Source organism: Cervus canadensis, chromosome 19 (assembly GCF_019320065.1).
Source record: "Cervus canadensis isolate Bull #8, Minnesota chromosome 19, ASM1932006v1, whole genome shotgun sequence".
In the NCBI taxonomy this organism is placed as follows: domain Eukaryota; kingdom Metazoa; phylum Chordata; class Mammalia; order Artiodactyla; family Cervidae; genus Cervus; species Cervus canadensis.
This window is the reverse complement of record NC_057404.1, coordinates 2,226,317-2,235,236: the sequence shown is the minus strand read 5'-3', so window position 1 is coordinate 2,235,236 and position 8,920 is coordinate 2,226,317. Positions and strand designations below refer to the sequence as shown.

At 34.4% G+C, this 8,920-nt stretch overlaps 1 non-coding gene across 1 annotated transcript; it reads left to right on the top strand.

The window, feature by feature from the left end:
* The first annotated feature begins 5,777 nt into the window (after positions 1 to 5,777).
* Positions 5,778 to 5,884, top strand: LOC122422446. The gene has a single exon (XR_006263842.1). It is a non-coding gene; the product is annotated as a U6 spliceosomal RNA (small nuclear RNA).
* Positions 5,885 to 8,920: the final 3,036 nt, after the last annotated feature.

The following is an 8,920-nucleotide window of genomic DNA, read 5'->3' as shown; positions in this document are numbered from 1 at the left end:
CATCCATACATGACCACTGGAAAAACCATAGCCGTGACTGGACAGACCTTTGTTGGCAAAGTAATGTCTCTGCTTTTTAATATGCTGTCGAGGTTGGTCATAACTTTCCTTCCAAGGAGTAAGCGTCTTTTAATTTCATGGCTGCAATCACGATCTGCAGTGATTTTGGAGTCCCCAAAAATAAAATCTGACATTTTATAAATATTTTATGATGCAGGTAAAAGAAATAATAGAACCTTAAATATACACTGAGTTAAAGTGGAATGGGTAGATTTAACTCAGTGTATATTTAAGGTTCTATTATTTCTTTTACCTGCATCATAAAATATTTATAAAATATAAATTTGGAACGCATTTTAATTGCTGCCTTTTACAAATGTCACCTTTTTAGAGTAACAAAGAACTATATAGTCACATCTTTCTATGCATAAAAGTATATGTTATATATAAGTAATGAATACTAAAGAACAGACTGATTATGACCAGCATTGTTTTATGAAATATCAATGAAATCCCTGTCTTTGTGACATTCTGTTTTCTAGAAAGGTTTTAAAAAATATGCTTGTTCTCCTCATACTGAGAGCACCAGTAGTTGAAAAATTAAGTTGGTGGGAATGCAAACTAGTACAGCCACTATGGAAAACAGTGTGGAGATTCCTTAAAAAACTGGAAATAGAACTGCCATATGACCCAGGAATACCACTTCTGGGCATACACACTGAGGAAACCAGATCTGAAAGAGACACATGCACCCCAATGTTCATCGCAGCACTGTTTATAATAGCCAGGACATGGAAGCAACCTAGATGCCCATCAGCATGAATGGATAAGGAAGCTGTGGTACATATACACCATGGAATTTTACTCAGCCGTCAAAAAGAATTCATTTGAACCAGTCCTAATGAGATGGATGAAACTGGAGCCCCTTATACAGAATGAAGTAAGCCAGAAAGATAAAGAACATTACAGCATACTAACACATATATATGGAATTTAGAAAGATGGTAACGATAACCCTATATGCAAACAGAAAAAGAGACACAGAAATACAGAACAGACTTTTGAACTCTGTGGGAGAAGGTGAGGGTGGGATGTTTCAAAAGAACAGCATGTATACTATCTATGGTGAAAACAGATCACCAGCCCAGGTGGGATGCACGAGACAAGTGATCCAGCCTGGTGCACTGGGAAGACCCAGAGGAATCGGGTGGAGAGGGAGATGGGAGGGGGGATCGGGATGGGGAATAAGTGTAAATCTATGGCTGATTCATATCAATGTATGACAAAACCCACTGAAATGTTGTGAAGCAATTAGCCTCCAACTAATAAAAAAATTAAAAAAAAAAAAAAGAAAAAGCAAAAAAAAAAAAAAAAAATAATTTTTCAAACTTAATTAAAAGCAAACTTTAGTGTGTGTGTGTGTGTTGGTGTCTGGGTGAACATGCTCAGAAGTGTCCGACTCTTTGTGAAACCCTGGACGATAGCCTGCCAGGCTCCTCTGTCCATGGAATTTTCCAGGCAAGGATACAGGAGTGGATTGTCATTTCTTACTCCAGGGTATCTTCCCAACCCAGGGATTGAACCCAGGTCTCTTGTGTCTCCTACAATGGCAGGGAGATTCTTTACCAACTGTGCCACCTAGGTAGCCCCAATCTTTACTAGCTATTATATTCATCTCTGAATGAGAATTCATACTTATGTATTTAAAATAGCTCAAAACTGCCTATCAGTCTTAACCTTGCAATACATACCTTTGAGAATATTTTCTGATGAACCCAGAACAAAGGAAACTATCAGTATTTCCTACATTATCTATTCTGATACTTGGGTGTAAAAATATAACCATTCTTCATTAACCTTGGTTTATTCATGGGAATAAACAGCAAAATCTTTTTATGACTTCTATGGAACATCATGCTGAGCAAAGAGATGGAGTTACTTATTAATATCAGCATTTCAATAATAATTAATGGCACTGACTTTTAAATGATTGTGCATTTTAGAGAATTTAAGCACTTTTCCTACAGTACATTATTCTTTATATATATGCTTTATTCTGCATTAAATTCTTTTTTCCACCTCAATTTTTTAAAAAAAAGAATAGTTAAATATTATTATTATTTTGTTAAATTATAAGTGGCCCAATCATCTCAGGTAGCATAGAATAGAACTTTTACCCACTATGACGGATTGTTCAGAATATCATGACAAGCCCACACATGCACACGCATATACTGTCCACACATTTAGCTTGTACACATTGCTTTGGCCATGTCCGTTTCACTTAACATAGCTTGAAAATTAAATCTGGTTTGGTATCTATATTAGCTTAAATATTTTTCAATGATATATTTTACTGCATCACATAGAAGTAGATAATTCATTGTTTCTTCACTAGTAAATGTAAATAACTATTTATATTTATTCTAACTTTTGTTCTGTTTCTATCACTATCAGCACGGATATCATTGTACACATGGTTATTTCATGTATGAGAAATTGTGTGATACATTCTCATAATTTAATGACTAAATACCTCCAAAGAGAGTGAGTTATTTACTCTTGTCTTAACCATATCTGAGAATGTTTCCTTCAGCTGTGGCCAATGTTGTGTGTTATCAAATATTTGCTACTGAGAACCATGTAGGAAAATGCACGCTGTAATTTCAAACAGTATTTCTCTTCAACATGCAGATGAAGTTCCATATGTTGAGAAATGTTTGTCTTTTTTGCCAATTATCTGATTATTCATTGCCTATTTTTCAAATTGAGTCCCATATATTCATTCCTGTAAAAACTCTACTTGTAATGCATAGATTACAATACAACATTCCTTCAGTGTCTGTGGGGCGTTGGTTCCAGGATGCCCCACAAAGATCAAAATCCACAGATTGATGTCTCTTATTTTAAAATGAGGATGCTGTGGTACATATACACCATGGAATATTACTCAGCCGTTGAAAAGAATTCATTTGAATCAGTTCTAATGAGATGGATGAAACTGGAGCCCATTATACAGAGTGAAGTAAGCCAAAAAGATAAAGAACATTACAGCATACTAACACATATATATGGAATTTAGAAAGATGGTAACGATAACCCTATATGCAAAACAGAAAAAGAGACACAGATGTACAGAACAGACTTTTGGACTCTGTGGGAGAAGGCGAGGGTGGGATGTTTTGAGAGAACAGCATCGAAACATGTATATTATTTAGGGTGAAACAGATCACCAGCCCAGGTGGGATGCATGAGACAAGTGCTCGGGCCTGGTGCACTGGGAAGACCCAGAGGGATCAGGTAGAGAGGGAGGTGGGAGGGGGGACCGGGATGGGGAATACATGTAACTCCATGGCTGATTCATGTCAATGTATGACAAAACCCACTACAATATTGTTAAGTAATTAGCCTCCAACTAATAAAAATAAATGAAAAAAAATAAAATAAAAAAAAATAAAAAATACATGAAGTAATACATTCATATGTACTTACCTGTGGCTTGTTTGAATTCATGGATAGGGAGCTGTGGATACAGAGCCCTGACTATACTCAATTTCATTCTTTCAATCAAGCAAGAAATTAAAGACACTTGAAAAGTCACACTTTATTTTTTATGATATTTGAATTTTTGGAGTAAACAAACACAAAATGCCCTGTAAGTGGGATTTGGCTGATTACCTCTTGGGCTTCCCTGATCGCTCAGTTGGTAAAGAATCCACCTGCAATGCAGGAGACCCCAGTTCAATTCCTGGGTCGGGAAGATCCACTGGAGAAGGGATAGGCTACCCACTCCAGTATTCTTGGGCTTCCCTTGTGGCTCAGCTAGTAAAGAATCCACCTGCAATGATGATAAAAATCAAATCCTAATGACTTATGGTAACTTACTAGTGCAGAGTGTTCATTTGATTTAACTTTCTGGTTATACAAGATAAATTTTATTTTTTAATAGTTAACAACTATACATTATGCAGATAATTACAGGAAATATTCTACAAAATAACTGTATTTCTTACATTATTATATAATTCTCCTTTCTGGCAAAAATTCTATTTATTTTCCCACACAGTACTTGCATCCTAAAATTTATGATGAAAAAATAAAGAACAATTAATAGGCAAGATGATTTTGATGAAGAAAGAAAGGAGAAAAGAAAAATGATTGGTTCTAACAAATAGTTAAAAATATTATAAAGTTATAATAATTTAAAATGTGGCATATGCTAAATGGAAAAATGAATAATTATATAAACATGAGCCATAAATATTCCCATGTATGGAACAATGGGAAAATAATAAATGATTTTGGAAAATCTGCATTTATGATGAAAACATAAAACAGAACTTTAGAAATGAATAAACTTGGAATTTATAACTTAAATGCAAAAGAAGGTACAAAATGTACAAAAATAAAGTTAAAATTTGTTTATAAAAGATACAAGTATTATCTTTCCATATTGACATATATTTGCAAAGATATCTCAAGAAAGTAAGCAAAAAGCTGACAGTTTTTCTACTTCTTACAAGGTATGGTATTTCAATAAGTGGAGGACAAGTGTAGGAATGGTCATCTTGTATATAGTTTTTATTTTTAACATTTTTAAATCTAGCTAATATATATTCAGCAAATGAATACAAAACATTAGGAAATACAAGAGTGATATCTTAATACATTGGAGAGAAAAGGTTTATTAATGAAAATATATGAAACTAGAAAAAAATGTGTTTAAAGCATAATATACTTAAGGATAAATATGGAATTTATCTTAGTGATGGTTGATGATTTTGTTAATTGGCAGTCCTAGGCTGAAGAAAAGAATTCACCTGTGTGCATGCTGAGTCACTTCAGTAGTTTCCGACTGCGACCCTAAGGACTTGTAGCCTTCCAGGCTCCTTTGTCAATGGGAGTCTCCAGGCAAGAATCCTGGAGTGGGCTGCCTTCCTTACTCCAGGGGATCTTCCTGACCCAGGAATAGAAACTGCGTCTCTTATGTCTCCTACATTGGCAGGCGAGTCTTTACCACTAGCGCCGCCTGGGAAGCCCAAATTAACTCACATTCATCTCCTTAATTAATAGTCCTTATTATTCCTTAATTAATTAGTCCTGGGAAGCATAGCATCCACTCAGCTTCTTTTCACTGTCTTTCAAGCACTATCCCAAAGTTTGGTTGATTACTATCATTTTTTCCTTTATGTTAACATAAGGTTTTTTCAAAAAAAGAACTACAACCTAAAGTGCATCGAGTTCTCAGAGGATTTGTCCTGCCATTGAGTAATACAGATCTGCTCTATGAAAAATGCATAGCCATTTTTTTTTTTAATTTAACAAATTATGCTTCATATAGCAAATTGCTTCAAAATGAGGAATGATTTTTTTCTAAGATTATGAGAATAGATTTTATGCACAACAGACCAGAACACTTCATAATCTGCCAACAGTGCTAATTATATGATCAGGGAACCTGTAATTGTTATTAGCTCTACAAACCCCTGAGTAGTATTTCAGGTAATGAAGAGCAACCATAGGACATCAGAAAAATGAGGATCATTTTTCAATAAAGCAGTGAAGTATGTGGCATGCGTATTATAGATTCTTAGAAGCTGTAAATAGTGGACACAACTATGTCAACACTCATCTGTCTTGTGACTGACAGTGACTGAAGTAGCTTGGAGCACCTTAATACCTTTCAAAATTTGATAAATGTCTGAGCTTATAATATCCATTCTGTTTGTAAAAGTACTTCAATGATATCCTTCATCAATATTTAGAATATCATACGAGTGCTCGCTTCGGCGGCACATATACTGAAATTGGAACGATACGGAGAAGATTAGCATGGCCCCTGCGCAAGGATGACACGCAAATTCGTGAAGCGTTCCATATTTTTAAAAAAAAAAGAAAAAAAAAAAAAAAGAATATCATACGAAAACTTCTTGGCCTGTTCTATTTATTCCATCCTGTATTTCCCCTTGTGTATAGTAGCCTCAAATATCTTGATAACTTTACCATATCACTTCCTAAATGAAATATTATTCTAGTGTAAGGGACATCTGGATTGTTTCTAAAAGCAATGGAACCTTAGAATTTCAGGAAGAGCACCACCACCAAAAACCTTTCAAAGATAATGAGTTTCAGAACTTTTCAAATTACTTTTCTCCGGTACCTAGGGTTTTCCAAAAACCACAATAGAGGGACATCCTCAAAGGAGTAGGAATGAAAATAGACTGTTAGGCAGGGATGTCTGCGCCCCTCTCCTACTACCCAAACATGTACGCATGCCTGCTTTATCAAGAGATTCTCTGTATTTATGTTTCTATAATAATCCGTAATAAGACCATTTCTTTCATCCAAGAATTCCTGTATTTAGTCATAATCTGAACAACAGTAAGCCTTAGTTCACTCTCAGACACTGTATTTAAGGTCTTTACATCTATTACTTCCTTTGGCCTCGCAAGAATCCTGAAAAGTAGGTTATTATCCTCAGGTTTAAAATGGTAAAGTTAAGACCCAGTGATATACAGTAACTTATTAGTGGCAGAAAGTTTTAATTTTATTGAACTTTCTGAGTACGCAAGGTAAATTTCTATATTTTCATTATTAACAGTAATACATTGTACAGATAAGTATATGAGTCTTAAAGATAGCTGCCTATCTTACATTATTACTGATGTTCAGATCCCATCATCCATGATATTATAAAATAAACAGAAAATGAAACTCCTTAAACAAAGTTAATGATGTTTAAAATAGCTATATAATTTAATTTGTCAAAGATCAATTGCTTGGTTAAGGGGAGAATCAGGAGTTGAGGATGGGAAAACGGATGTGTTCTTTTCCAAGTGAAAGAAAGGGCTTATTTGAACTTTCTCAGAAGATTTAGAAGTTTTGCTAGGATAGCTCTCTGCTCGCCTCCTCCTTTATTCTGTCTCCTTGTCTTTTGCTTTACTTCTTTCCTGTATTCCTTTCACTCTCATTCTCTTTTTCCTTCTCTTCTCCCCGTCATTTTCTTCTTATCCTCTTTCTTTTGCTCTTCTTTCTTCACCCCTTGTTTTCCTTATGTTATTGGACAGGAAATGGTCAAAAGGATGTAAATTATCTAGGTCCAAGATCTGATAGATTACAGTGACCTTTATCAGCAAAGGTCTCCTCAATTCTTGGTTGCTAACCATGAGAGAAACAGCAGGAAATGGTTCCATCCTAGGATGGTTTAGGCTAGAAGCATATTGGTCTAAAGTTATATATGAGATCTTGGAGGAGAGATTGAACAATTCTGAAACAAGAAGACAAAGGTTATTCTTCCTTTTCCTTTCATTTATTTATTCAACAGGCATTTTGAGAGCTATGGGGCGAACAGAACAGATATGCCCTTATGGAGAGTGTATCATACTACTGTTAATACTTAAGTAGTAACTGACAGCCTTTCAGCGCCCATTTGAGACATCAGATGTGTTGTTTCACTTAATATTAACTACTTCTCATATATTCTAAGTGTGTTGTGTTGTCACATGTATCTGAGAAACCAGTGGGTATAATTAAAAGTATGTTTTTTCCTTGACATATTGCTATAAGCCTGTACTATCTAATTCAGGAGCTACTTGCCCCATGTGGCTAAAACATGCATAAAATACAGCTAGTCCAAATTGAAAAGTGCTGTTAAAAAAAAAGGTGGTTTCAAAGATTTAGTGTGAAGCAAAATGTATCTCATTCATTCATTTTATACTGATATTTTGTATAAAAGTTTAAATATAAAAACATAAATTTGTTATTAAAATAGTTTCTTCTGTTTCTCTTTACTCTTTTTTTAACATAATTACTAAAACTTCAAAATGACATATTTGGCTCATATTGTACTTGTACACAGCACTGCTCTAACAAAAGCTTATATTACCTTTTCTATTTTGGACCTCTTAGATCCCTGTAGTAAAACAGTATTCTTGTCTATATCTATGCATGAAAAAAATTGTCTTTGCATAGAAAATTGCCAAAGAAATGTTAAGGTCTGAGCATTTCTGCATTTATTTATGTCCTTAAATGATACTGGTAGATTAGTCAAGCATGATTTCCTTTATAGAAGCAATTTTGCAATTCTTCAAGTAGGAAGCTTACTGAAGTGGAAAGGGATCTAAATCTTATTATGCATTCTACAGGCTGTCATTTAAGGACATGATGCATACTGGTCTATAGTTCTCCAGGGCATATTTCAGCCTTTCATTTAAAATGATTCAATTTAGTCCAGAGCAATCTAATACATATTAGTTACATTTTTCACAATTTTAAGTGGCAATTTTCCAGACCCCTCCCGCCCCCGTGGGTTTCTCTTCAGCTTATTATCAATCAAGAACAAATGGTACAAGGAGTACGTAAGGATAAGGATATAAGTGAATAGAAATAGTTCCTTGGTATCTCCCTAGGCCCTACAGGAGGCAGAGTGGAAGTCAGTCAAACATCAAGGGCCATATCCGTATTCAGAGGTCTCCTGAAAGATATGTGAGGCAACCTTATAGTAATTTATAATCACATCCTATTTCTAGGATGGTATATAGTTTCCACAATTTATAAAAATACTCATATGTTCACGGTAAATCTAAAACTCTTTTATAGCAATATGTAGAATAAAAATTAGTTATAGAATTTGCAAAATTTGCCACATTTGTTCCCTGTAATCCTAGAGTAGATACTTTAGGGCACTGTAGCTTTTTCAGATTGGCTTATGTCAACAAAGTAAAATGCATTAAAGATTCTTATTTTTTATGGATTAATAGCTCATTTCTTTTTATCACTGAATAATATTCATTTAATGGATATACCACAATTTTTTCTTTCACTTATTTAGAGATATCTTGTATATTTTTTCTGTTTGGGGAAATTATGGGTACAACTGCTATAAATATTCACATGTGGGCTTTTTATAGACACAGATGTT